A 14,144-nucleotide genomic window follows, 5' to 3' on the forward strand; every position below is an offset into this window, starting at 1 on the left:
TCTTAAAGTTTCTTGTCCCTGGCCTGAAACTGGCCATTTATCCAAAGATCTATCTCTAGGTCCTTTTTAATGGGAAATCGTATTTAGAGACTAAAATTTGGACACCAGAGGGAGCTAATTGCTACTGGGTTAGAGTATACTTTTTTTTTTTTAAAGATTTTATTTATTGATATGACAGAGGGAGACACAGCGAGAGAGGGAACACAAACAGGGGGCATGGGAGAGGGAGATGCAGGCTTCCCGTGGAGCAGGGAGCCCCATGTGGGGCTTGATCCCAGGACCCTGGGATTATGACCTGAGCCGAAGGCAGACACTTAACCATCTGAGCCATGCAGGTGCCCTAGAGTATACATTATTTTAAAAAGATTCTGAGTTATTCTGAAAAGATTCTCAGCAGCCCTGGTTGCCCATTAGAATTAGTTTGGCTAATACCATTATTTTCCTTAGAAAGTTATGTTAAGACTAGAGAATGGAGACTTTCCAACTTAGTAAACTACTTCACAATGAAGTAGAGTAAATTTATTAATCAGAAGTTTAATACTATTTGTATTTTTCTTTTCTCTCTTTTTATTTTTTCCATTTCTCCTGAGAAATAATAGTGTGGTTGGAAATGAGGATTAGGGAAGAAAAATGGTTGATAAGAGAACCTGCTTTAAGGTTTGAGCAGAACATGTGCTGTAGAATTACCAGAGGCAGAGACAAACAGAATTTCTCATATTAACCAAAGAAATACATAACTCTGGAATGCAGAGAAGACAGAAAATATAGTGGTTCCTTCAGGAGAGGGTCATGCAAGGAAAGTATATGATTCTTTTTGGTGCACAGCCCAGAAGTGCTCAATAATTCCACAGCCATTGTATATTCTAATTTGGTAAGCAGATCAACAGAATATCAAAGAACAAGTAAAGTAGCTTCTTTACACATGGGAAGAGAACTGACCTCAAAGTTCACACTCCACCCTCTCCTTACTTCCCTCAAAATTTAACCTTGAATCTTGTTTGAGGACCACTCTGCATCTAAAACATATGTTGGTTTTGACGTCTATTTAATGCCCATGATTTTATTTTGGCTAAGAAAAGAGAGACAAATCTGGCTAGACCTCTTGTGATCTGGATTATATTTCCTCTACGGGTCAGTTTCAGGGCTTCTAGGAGTTGGGTTTAGCCAGAGAATCACACCCCTCACAGGACTTTTTTTCAAATAGGTCTTTTTTCACAAAGTACTTTTCAGACAATTGCCTGTTTCAAAGGCAATAGTTCTCAGCCCTGGTTGCCCATTAGAATAACCTGAAGAGCTTTTAAAAATAATACTATGCTGGGTGGCTTAGTTGGTTGAGAGACTGACTCTTGATTTTGGCTCAGGTCATGAGCTGAGGGTCGTGGGTTCACAACACGGCAGCTCACAACATGACAGCTTATTCCTTCCAATCTAGCAATTAGAGATAGTCTCCTAGTGAAACAGTTACAATCTTATGCAATATAATCACAAACAGATAATTACGTACAAATACAGTCACCTTTGCCATATTCTATTGGTTAGAAACAAGTTACTGGTCCCATTCACATTTAAAAGGAAGGTACCACATAAGGCAGAGAACACCAGGGATCATGGGAACCACCTCAGAGTCTATCCACCGCTTGAACTAAGTAACTAAATAAAGAGTGAAGGAGGTAAAAGAGAAAGCTTTTGTTTCTGGTAACAGATCAACTAATAAATGTAGAAGAATGATAGGTAGTCACTATTTTCAACAATCACAACAATAACTGATATAAATAAAAATAGTTAATGGATGCTGAAACTATTGAGTAAAAAGATGTCAGAGAACAGGATATTTACGTCCTCTCAAAGTACCTCCTCCTAAACTTTCACTTCCAACCATAATTTACACTCAAGCATAAAACAGGTAATAATTTGGACAAAATATTTAGAAGAATATTTTTCAGATATTGAAAAACAGGTAGAACAAGAGAGTGATTCTTGAGAGAAGGGAATCAGATGAAGTGAGCCCTATAATTACCCCAGCTTACTGCATGGAGAGAATTTCCTGCGGCAGTTCAAGGAAGGAGAACACACAGTGCAGCAGTTTTACTGAGTTGAGGAGACAAAGTTGTTTCCTACAAGTGTAATTTACCTTGATCTGTCCCTTATTTTTCTGTAACTAGAAGTTAGGACTAAAAGTTTGCTTAAACTCAATTAAATATTGAGATTAGAATATTTAGTAGGTTTTACTGGGTCCTTTATACTGTATAACAATATGATGCCCATAATGTTAGGTTGTTTAATTAATAGTGATGCTAGATTTGATCACTTGGTTAATGACCCCCAGATCTCTAAGTTGTAAGGATACATTTTTCTTTTGCAATTAGCAGCAAAATAATCTGTTGGTAATGGTTTGGCATGGTGCAAATATTTTGTCCCCCAAAGGCTTTAACTCGTGATTTCAGCATCCCCTGGGTTTTCTCGCCTTCAACAAGTATTTTATAGGGAGTAGAAAAATGGCAATTTCTATATTCAATTATTCCTTTTGCATTTAATACCTGATTTCCCATAAAGAGAAACTTTCCTTACCTGCTTAAAAGGTAAGGTGAGAGGGGCACCTGGGTGGCTCAGTGGGTTAAAGCCTCTGCCTTTGGCTCAGGTTATGATCCCAGGGTCCTGGGATCGAGCCCCACATCAGGCTCTCTGCCCAGCGGGGAGCCTGCTTCCTCCTCTCTCTCTGCCTGTATCTCTGCCTACATGTGATCTCCATCTGTCCAATAAATAAATAAAATCTTTAAAAAAAAAAAAAGTTAAGGTGAGGAAAAAAAGAAAAGGTAAGGTGAGTGCTTAATCTCTTATAGTTGCTAATTTTCAGAATAGTGTGGATTGGAGCCTGGTTGGCTCAGTTGTTAAACGTCTGTCTTTGGCTCAGGTCATGATCCCAGGATCTACAGATCTAGCCCTGCATCTGGCTCCCTGCTCTGCAGAAAGTCTGTTCTCCCTCTCCCACTACCCCTGCTTGCGTTACCTCTCTTGCTATGTCTATCTCTGTAAAAAAAAAAAAAAAAAAAAAAAAAAAATATTTTCAGTTAATTCCGTCTCTTTTTCTGTCTCTAAACAGTGCTATGGACTTGCTAATTATTATGTATTCAGTATTTTAAAACCACAGCCATTATTCTTTTTGATTCTAAAGTTATCCCAAATTTGGCCAATGAGAATTCCTTCAATCTGCTTCCTTGTGCTTATGATATGTTTCCATTAGACTTTGAGAGATTCCTTGTTTTCTGGCACAACAAGATAACCCAGGTTTACCTTATACTTTCCCTGCCCCATACCTCTCATAAGCTATTTCTTTAAGAAATAGTGGCTCAGGGTGTCTGGGAAGCTCAATCAGTTAAGCATCTGCCTTCAGCTCAGGTCATGAACCCAGAGACCTGGGATCCAGTCCTATATTGTGTTCCCAGCTTGGTGGGAAGTCTCCTTCTCCCTCTACCCTTCCTCCCTGCTCGTGTGCTCTCTATCTCTCTCTCTCTCGAATAAATAAGTGAAATCTTTTAAAAAGATAGAAATTGTGGCTCATTTTAATGAAAGATAATAATTAAAGATCACAATGTCAGTGCTAGGTATACCGATTACTATTGGAGTTTGTCCTCATTGGATTCCCCTGAAAGCAAACCCTGAGACAAGGATTTGAATGCAAGTATTTTCTTTGGAAGGTGATACCAGTAAGTATAAATCAGGAAGTGGTAAAATGAAGCAGGAAAGGGGAAAAAAAAAAAACCATAAAGGGTGTATTAATGAAAACATTACTGTTGTGAGCAAATTGAGCTCAATCCTGCTGGGAATCCTTCGAGAAACAGCCTAAAATATGCCCCAGAACTATCCAACACAGGGACAAAAATGCTGGGATATTTATCCACTAACTTCCATCCTTACTGTTTGAAGGACTGTTGATATTGTTAAATTCCAGCACTTCTTTCAGAGGTTTGAATGCATAAGCATGACTGGAACTATTTACTGTAGCTTCAGCTGAACTCAGGGCAGGCAGAAGGGAATATAGTATAGACCATCCATATAATCTATTACAAATTAGCCTCTAGGTGCTTTCAGAAGACAAAACTGAATCCATAATAATTTCCAACTCAAAATGAACATTATAGGATTTTTTCTTTATTTTTAAATTTTATATTGTATCTCCCTTCTCGTTTACTGCAAATCCTGGTTTTTAATACTGATAAAATTTACTCATTTGCTTTATCCTACAACTACATCATTTTTTTCACTTGTTTTTTATTTAAATTCAATTAATTAGCATATAATATATTTTTAGTTTCCAATGTAGAGTTCAGTGATTCATCAGTCTTATATAATACCCAGTGCTCATTACATCCTGTGCCCTCCTTAAAGTCTATCACCCAGTTACCCCATCCCCTGACCCCCTCCCTTCCAGCAACCCTGTTTTCTTCCTATGATTAGAGTCTATCTTATGGTTTATCTCCCTCTCTGATTCCATCTTGTTTTATTTTTCCCTCTCTTTCCCTATGATCCTCTGTTTTGTTTCCTAAATTCCACATATGAATGAGATCATATGATAATTGTTTTTCCCTGATTGACTTATTTTGCTCAGCATAATACCCTCTAGATCCATCCACATCATTGCAAATGGCAAGATTTCATTTTTTTGATGGCTGAGTAGTATTCCTTTGTGTATATATACCACATCTTTATCGATTCATCTGTTGATGGACTTCTGGGCTCTTTCCATAGTTTTGCCATATAATACACATCATTAAATTCAAACTACATTACCAATATTACTACTAACAATAGTAACATTATTGGGGCACCTGGGTAGTTCAGTCAGTTGAGTGTCCAGCTCTGGATTTTGGCTCAGGTCATGATCAGGTTGTGAGATAGAGCTTCCCCTCACTGGGGTTTGCACCCAGCAGAGAGACTGCTTGGTATTCTCTCTCTCCCCTTCCCTTTCTCCTTCCACGCTTCCCGCTCTTAACAACAACAACAACAACAACAACAATAACAATAATAACAACAATAAGAAGATTATTGAATAACATTGAAGACTTTTTCAAAATTTTTGTATCCTTAGGATACATCTTCTGACTGTATCTGGAATGTATAAAAAACCCTTACAACTCAATAATAGACAAATAATCCAGTTTAAAAATGTGAAAGGATTAAAAACATGGGCAAAACATATGTATGAATAGACATTTCCTCATAGAAGGTATACAAATGGCGAATAGCACATGAAAAATCATTAAGGAAATGAAAATCAAAAGCACAATGGTGGGACACCTGGCTGGCTCAGTTGGTAGAACATGTGACTCTTGATCTCAGGGTTGGGAGTTTAAGCCCCGCATTGGGTGCAGATATTACTGAAATAAATAAACTTTAAAAAACAAAAAAAACCCACAATGAGATATCATTTCACATCCATAGGGTGACTGAAACAAAAAAGATAGACAATAGCAAGTGTTGGTGGAGATGTAGAAAAATTAGAACCTTCATTAGAACCTTCAATTAGAACAGCCACTGTTCTGCAGTTCATCAAAACATTAAAAGCAGGGGTGCCTGGGGGTGCCTGGCTTGCTCAGTTGGTAGAGCACATGAATCTTTGGATCTTAGGGTCCTGAGTTCAAATCCCATGTTGGGCCTAGAGTTTACTTTAAAAAAGTAAAGGGTAAATTTTTAAAAAATGTTAAAAACGGGGCGCCTGGGTGGCTCAGTGGGTTAAGCTGCTGCCTTCCGCTCAGGTCATGATCTCAGGGTCCTGCGATCGAGTCCCACATCGGGCTCTCTGCTCAGCAGGGAGCCTGCTTCCCCCTCTCTCTCTCTCTCTCTCTGCCTGCCTTTCTGTCTACTTGTGATCTCTATCTGTCAAATAAACAAATAAAATCTTTAAATAAATAAATAAATAAATGAAATGTTAAAAACAGTTACCATATAATCAAACAATTTTGCTCCAGAAGAAATGAAAATATATGTCTGGGGGCGCCTGGGTGGCTCAGTGGGTTAAGCCGCTGCCTTCGGCTCAGGTCATGATCTCAGGGTCCTGGGATCGAGTCCCGCATCAGGCTCTCTGCTCAGCAGGAAGCCTGCTTCCTCCTCTCTCTCTCTCTGCCTGTCTCTCTGCCTACTTGTGATCTCTCTCTGTCAAATAAATAAATAAAATCTTTAAAAAAAAAAAAAAAAAAAAAAAAAAAAAAAAAAAAAAGAAAATATATGTCTGCACAAAACTTGTATATGATGGTTCACAGTGACATTATTCATAATAGCCACAGAGAGAAAACAACACAAATGTCTACCAACTAATGCACAAATAAACAAAATGTGATATCTCTATTCGATAGAATATTACTTAACTATAAAAAAGAATGAAGTACTGATATGTGCCACAACATGGATGACCCTTGAAAAAATTATGCTCAGTGAGAGAAACCAGTCACAAAAGACCACGTATTACATGAAATCTCCGGAATAGGCAAATCTGTCATAAGTATATTTCATCAGTCAAGTCCAGGATCAACTCCTCCTCCACCCTCCTCACTTCTCCTCAATTCTTCTCCCTCACTTCAACATAGCCCAAGAGGTACTTGCACCCTGATTTTTTAAAAAGATCTTATTTATTTATTTGTAAGAGGGAGAGAGTAATAGTGAGGGAGAGCACGAGCAGAGGAGAGAGGAAGAAGCAGGCTCCCCGTTTAGGAGGGAGTCTGATGCTCGGGGCTCGATCCCAGCGCCCCGAAGTCATGACCTGAGCTGAAGACAGACACTTAACCAACTGAGCCACCCAGGAGCGCCTGCATCCTGATTCTGATGGAAGAGTCCTAGAGGGGTTTCTGTCTTCCTTCTCTCTGTCTGAGCTGAACAAGCCCAGGTGCATTACATTGGGCAAGGTTTCTAATACATCTGGACACCTCCTGAGATATTCTGCTCCTGGGTTCCCTCTATCCCAGCTCATACAAGGATCCCTGGATGAATTGTCGGGAAGAGCATTATGTGGCTGTGCTGAGGACCCAATCTATTTGAGGAAAATTAAGTTCTTGGGCTTTATAGGGTCCAATGAGGTAGATCCTTATTTTTTCAGGAACCCTTTTTTTGGGTTTGGTTTGTTTTTTAAATATTTTATTTATTTATTTGAGAAAGAAAGAAAGAGGGAGAGAGAGTGGGCACAAGCCATGGGAGTGGCAGGCAGAGGGAGAAGGAGAAGCAGACTTCTTGCTGAGCAGAGAGCCTGATGCAGGGACTTGATTCCAGGACCCTGAGATCATGATTTTAACCAAAGGCAGATGCTTAACTGATTGAGCCAACCAGACACTCCTCCAGGAGCTCTTGCATGCCTATAGGAAGGGAGCATTGAGGACACCAGTTTAGGAAAGGAACTAGAAGAGACAGAATTTTCTGGTTTTGGAGACAGACAAACATAGGATTCTAGTCCTAGCTGTGTCACTAACCAGTTATACAACCACAGGAATATCACTTAACTTCTAAGCTTACATCACTTTAACTGTGCAATGGATATGACACTGCCCCCAAGGGCCCAAATGAGGCCCAAATGAGATCATACAGTTAAAGGGCCTCATAAACTGTTTGTCCCTATGCAAGCATATGCCATTGTTATCGCAAGGACTATTGCTTCCTGTATGGCCAAAGCGGCTAGTGGATTTCCTGTATGTGCAGTGTGCATCTGGTCATACTCTGGCTGTTATACTGGATCCCAGGGAAGCCACGCTGAGTTTTTGCCTTCAACCAAGGAGTTTATTTTGTAACTTGGCCCTGTTCACCTTGGGCTGGCATCGAACAGGACCATCCAGAAAGTTCTGCCTGGCTGATCTCAGCCTCCTAAGATAAAGGATTGGAAAATCATTATCTGGATCCTATATATTATAGAAAAGGGCTTCTCAATTCAGTTCTTGGCTTCAGTTTTTTTTTTTTTTTGATATGTAGAAAAACATGTATAGTTGACACAAATGTGATATTAATTTCAGGTGTATAGCATAGTGATTTGACCCTGTACATTATACTCTGCTCACCACAAGGGTAGCTACCATCTGTCACCATATAACACTATTGCAATATCACTGACTATATTTCCTATGCTGTACTTTTCATCTCTGTGACTTATTCATTCTATAACTGGAAGCCCATAGCTCCCATTCCTCTTCATCCATTTTGCCCAACTTCCAACTCCCTTCCATCTGACAGCCACCAGTTTGTTCTCTGTATTTATGAGCCTGTTTCTCCTTTGTTTGTGTGTTTGTTTTTGGCTTCAGTTTTTGAGCTGTCCACATCTGCTTCACCTCCTTCCACTTTCTCTGCTTCCTGTCCCTGCTTCCCCTGCTCTTGTTCATAAATATGCTTTTTAGGCTCTGGTCTTGGCTCTGCCTGGCTGGACAATCAATCATCTATTTGATGATTGAACCACACCAGTCTCTATACAACTGGCTCCAAGAGGAAGAGCTGCCTGGATAATTTGTCCCTGTAATTTCTCTCAGATCCAAAATCACAGGGTAGCTTTAAAGAAGAGACCTCTGGGCTTGATGAAAGTTGCGAAGGAGAACAAGGCAGCCCCACTCCTCCATCCCCATAGACTGACACTCTTGTCCACAGACATGCACACACGAACACATACACATAATATACACACATCATGGACAGACAGAAACATGCACAATGATGCGATCCCACACATACATACATAAATACATACTGACACTAATACCTTAAGTTGGAAGGTCTACATGGGGGAGGGAAAGTGATTGGCTCTGATTCCCTTTTATTCTCAAAGTCTGAGACAGACACGTAAGAACCTTACACAAAGAATGACTTGGCTTTTTTTTTTTTTTTTTTTTTTTAAGTAATCTGCACACCCAATTTGGGGCCCCAACTCACAACTGTGAGATTAAGAGTTGCACCTCCACCAAATGAGCCAGTCAGGTGCCCCAGGACTTGGCATTCTGAAAGATGTGCCTTCTGTCTTTTTTTTTTTTTTTTTAATCTGAGAAAGAGAGTGAGCACAAGCAAGGGGAGGGCAGAAGGAGAGAGAGGAGCAGTCTCCCTCCTGAGCAGGGAGCCCAATGCAGGGGAGGGAGACTTGATACAGGGCTCAATCCCAGGACCCCTGGGATTATGAGCTGAGCCAAAGGCAGCAGTTTAACCGACTGAGTCACCCAGATGCTCATGTAGATACATTTTTTTGCCTGAAGGTCACTCAACCTTTGTATCAGGCAGACTGCAAGTACACTGACAGGAGTGGTAGGGAAGGGAATGAGCTCCCCCCACCTCCCCAGCAGTCCTCAACCAATGACCAATGGGAGTTGGTGTATATATATCCCAGTTCCTCACCCTTGACATGCAGTAACTTTGAGGCTTATATTCTACACAGTTTCCTACAGTTTCTCCAAGAAATTAAGCTCTAGTAACTACTGTGATAGTTCGTTTGACAGTTTGTTTGTTTTTTTTTTTTTAAGATTTTATTTTTTTATTTTACAGACAGAGATCACAAGGAGGCAGAGAGGCAGGCAGAGAGAGAGGAAGGGAAGCAGGCTCCCTGCCAAGCAGAGAGCCCGATGCTGGGCTTGATCCCAGGACCCTGGGATCATGACCTGAGCCGAAGGCAGAGGCTTTAATCCACTGAGCCACCCGGGTGCCCTGACAGTTTGTTCTTTATTGACCTTTCCTTCCCTTTCTCACTCCTCACTTTCCTGCTGGTGTTTCCTAATAAACAGCTTGTTGTTGAATCCTTGTTTCAGGGTCTGTTTCAAGGGGAATTCAGATTAAGACACCCACTCTCCAAGTAGACATCAGTCCCTCTGGTGTATGCATCCTTGGTGTTTCCTCCTTCCGGCTCTCATCTCTCCCGGGGAAACTTTCCTGTGTTAACTCATACACAGAGCACACACTAGCCCACTAGCTCCATCACAGTCCAGACTCTGAGTGCAGTTTGGGCTAAACTGGGACATCACACTATACCTGTAAGTAGATGGAACTGAGGGTCAGAGAAGGAAAGTCATGTTTCCTTCTGGTTGTATCTGTGCTGAGACTTGGCACACCTGGTCTTGGTGTAAATCTAAGAGGCTATTTTGAACTGCTCCTGGGTGGGAGCTTTGAATGTGGAAATGTAGATCACAATGCTGTCCTTAATCCCAGCAGCATGGTGACATGAGGCTCCCACTTTCAAAACGGCTTTGCCAAAGCCTTGAAGGTGACACAGGAAGTAAATGCAGAGAGTTCCATGATATTAGACCATCTGTCTCACAAATAATAGTCTGTTTTCTTCACCCAGAGACGTTCATTTCCATTCTAACTCTGAGATACCTCCATGCAGTGTACTGGGCATAATCTGCCTTCTTTTGACCTGCCTGGGGGCTAGGCTGCAGACTTTTCACTGTCTGGACACTGGAGTGATTATGATTTTCCAGACTTCTCGCTATCAAAATATCTATTGACTGAATACAGCACATAATCCCAATTCATTTACAAGCAACAGAGACTTTCTTACACAAGATGAGACCTCAATCAGCTTTTCTTTTCTTGATCGAGCCTCTGCCTGCTCTGTGTACAATGGCCACTGGGTATCTAAGAGGCAGCTTTGGCTGCTCCCTTTGCTTTGCTTGCAGTTTTGTCTCAGTTTCCCCTCACTGTCACTCACCAAATGTCTGGATTTTCTAAGCAACGCTGTAATTGGCTCTGCATTCCCACCCATTCTGTTTTTCATTTGTCCTAATGCTTTGGAGGAAGATTTTATCTTATGTCGTAAGAAGATCACAGAATAATCTTTTCTATCCTTATAAGGCTTTGACAGGTTGAAGTTTCATGCTAGAAGACACAGCTGTATGGTTGCTCAAACAGTGCCATTTGTATTCCTGTCTCATACAGAGCAAGGGCATGTTTAAGAGTCCACACCGAGTTCTGGGTAGATACAAGTGCTATAAGCTCCATTTACAAGTACCTGAGACCTCTTAACTCTCATCCGGTAGTTTTCAGAAAAATTGTGGCTGAGGGTTGGCTTACGTTAGCCTAAGGAAATGGTGTTTATAACTTTCTGTGACAACATAACAGAGCAGAGATGAGGAAACCCAGGGGGACTATTTCTTTGGCATTACTAAGAAGCCATAGTTCTCAGAGATACCCTTGAACAGTTGACCTTGCTATTGGGCTCACCTTGCTATTACTGTTGCTGCTAAGTTACAGAGAAAGAACATTGCCAGCTGCACGAATATAGGCGGTGGGGTTAGAACCACCCACCCTTGGGCCAAAATGCAAATTGAGCATATACATGCACATGTGCGAAGTCAGTTACATTCCACTCCCAGAGAAAAAAATGCAACTGTATCTTTTCCAAGTCCCCAGTTGTTTAGACAGTCCCATTTACTTACTTGATTGAAAAAATTGTCCCGTCATTTTGTGTGTGTGACTGAATCAGAAAAAGGATGGGTCAGGGGACCTGGAAACCACACCTAGTAAGTCAGTCTTGCCTTGTTCATTGTTCTGCAGACCTGAGAGTCAGGTCTGGTCTGAAAAGACTCAGCAGAAGGTTTCATGTGGTCAGGTCGACATCTGCAGATTCAATCTTCTACAGGCTTTCTACTCTTAAGGTTTTTTAAGGTGCCCAGCATAGTCCTAGTACGTAGCAGGTATTTACTTTTTTTTTTTTAATATTTTATTTATTTATTTGTCAGAGAAAGAGCGAGTGAGAGCAAGCACAGGCAGACAGAGTGGCAGGCAGAGTCAGAGGGAGAAGCAGGCTCCCTGTGGAGCAAGGAGCCCGATGTGGGACTCGATCCCATGACGCTGGGATGATGACCTGAGCTGAAGGCAGCTGCTTAACCCAGGCGTCCCAGGTATTTACTTTTTTAAAGATTGTATTTATTTATGTTAGAGAGAGAGAGAGAGAGAGCCAGCACATAAAAACAGAAGGCCGGTGGGGGATAAGAAGGCTCCTCGCAGAGTGTGTATCTAGAAGCAGGGCCCTATCTCACGACATTGAGATCATGACCTGAGCCGAAATCAGGAGTCAGACACTCAGTTGGCTGAGCCACTCAGGCACCCCCATGGAGGATATTTAATAAATTATTTTTGAGGAAATGGATGAACGAATTTCTATAGCAAATCTCTCTTAAAAGGCAAATGGAGAAAATGGCTAGAGGAGAATGAATTTCAAGGTCACATTATCATTTAGTGAAAGAGGAGTGGGAATGAAGGTGGTCAGATAAATGGGGGTGTGACTGTGTTTTGGTGTCAAAACAACCGAAACTGCTTGGGGACTTACAAGAATTCTATCCAAACGCCAAATTTCCTATCTGCAAACTTACTAATGGGAGTAGATCTAACCAGAGATGCTATCTAGTTTTCTTGATTATTTCAGACCAGGCCCAGTATTCAAGACTTGATTAAAAAAGCATCTTCTCTTTCAACCAAAAAGCTGAAAAGGTCCCTTAAGATTTTTAAATCCATCCCCTCAGGGTACAAGAAGGCAGTCTTTAGAGTTTGGCGCCCCAGGCTGTCCAGGACCTAGAGTGTTGAAGGAGTGGCTCCCAAGGCAGACAATGACTCCAATAATTTTTAGCTCTGGTAGCTAATGCTCTTGGCTATTTAGCAAACTTTTACATTCACCCATGTGGATAACAAAACTTGCTCCTCTTTTTATAGGAAACATAACTCAGCCATAGCCCATTGTAGAAGTCCATTTTCCTGGCTCAGTGATTGGTCCGCAGGGGACATGTGACCAAGAAGAGCTAATAGGAGTTCCTCCTTGGCTTAAGCTCCACACTGTAGGTGAGAAGCCCTCTCCTTTTTGGTGGCAGTTTCTTTTTCCTGAGTTACTGTTAAGTCTGGGGCTGCAGGCTACCATCTTTCCTATGGCGCAGAAAGCCCAAGAACTGTAGGAGAGAAACCAAGGGAGCAAAAGTGTACCGAATAATAAAATTGCCTAGCATTTAGAAAATGTTGGCTTCCCTTCACTATCAGTCTTGTAAGTTCAGTCTTCAGTCAAAAATCTTTCAGTTCTTGGGGTGCCTGGGTGGCTCAGTGGGTTAAGCTGCTGCCTTTGGCTCAGGTCATGATCCCACGGTCCTGGGATCGAGCCCCGCATCGGGCTCTCTGCTCAGCAGGGAGCCTGCTTCCTCCTCTCCCTCTCTGCCTGCCTCTCTGCCTGCTTGTCATCTCTCTCTGTCAAATAAATAAATAAATAATCTTAAAAAAAAATCTTTCAGTTCTTTAGTTTTTTGAATAACAAATAATCCATCTTGGGCCTTTACCTATGGTCTGTATTTTTTATTCTCCCCAGCCGGGGAGCTCTGAGGAAATGTTGGCAGAGCAAGTCTAGCAGAGGAGTTTCATAGAACTAAGGACACAGATAAACAAGATAGATATTGTCTCTATCTTCAAGGAGTTAATACTTCAGGGAGGAAAAAGACATTAGCACAGAAAATGACAACACAATATGTCAAATGCAATGACAGAATTTTGCACTAGAGGCTGTAGTGGGATGGGTCCAACTTCACGGACAAATGCAGTGCAGGGGAATGAAACTTTGGTCTTCATAGTTGCATGTTCCATCCATAAGGTCAGCACAGTTAAAAATCTCCGGGTAGCTATTTCTGGTGCCACATATAAGTGTCCAGCGTCTATACTGAAGTACTGACTACTAGAGTGTTGGCTCCTGTTAGTGGGGACTTAACTTCTGAACTAACTTCCCAGAAGACAGAGCTGTCCAGACAGCCCAGGACTTCTTAAATTTCTTTCTTTTCTTTTCTAAGACAGGGTCGGGGGGAGAGGCAGAGGGAGAAGGAGAGAATATTAAGCAGGCTCCATATCTAGCACAGATGTCAATGCCAGCTCCATCTCACGACCTTGAGATCATGAACTGAGCCAAAATCAAGAGTCAGATGCTTAACCGTCTGAGCCATCCAGGCGCCCCAGACAGCACAGACTTCTATCCAAACTCAGCTATAGCTCCTAGAGAGGAGGGCAGGACTTGGGAGAACTGGTGGTACAGGCAGGGAGTGGAATCAGGCAGGAGACAGCAGTTGCTGGAGAACAGGTGTGGGTAGCCCAGAAGAAATGCACATGTTTAGCTAACAGATCCAGAGGTCTCATTTACTCATCTGCCCTGTAAGAAAGCCTGACTCTTCAGCCCAATA

Source organism: Mustela putorius, unplaced genomic scaffold, assembly GCF_011764305.1.
Source record: "Mustela putorius furo isolate JIRA1106 unplaced genomic scaffold, ASM1176430v1.1 tig00003853_pilon_pilon_pilon, whole genome shotgun sequence".
In the NCBI taxonomy this organism is placed as follows: Eukaryota; Metazoa; Chordata; class Mammalia; order Carnivora; family Mustelidae; genus Mustela; species Mustela putorius.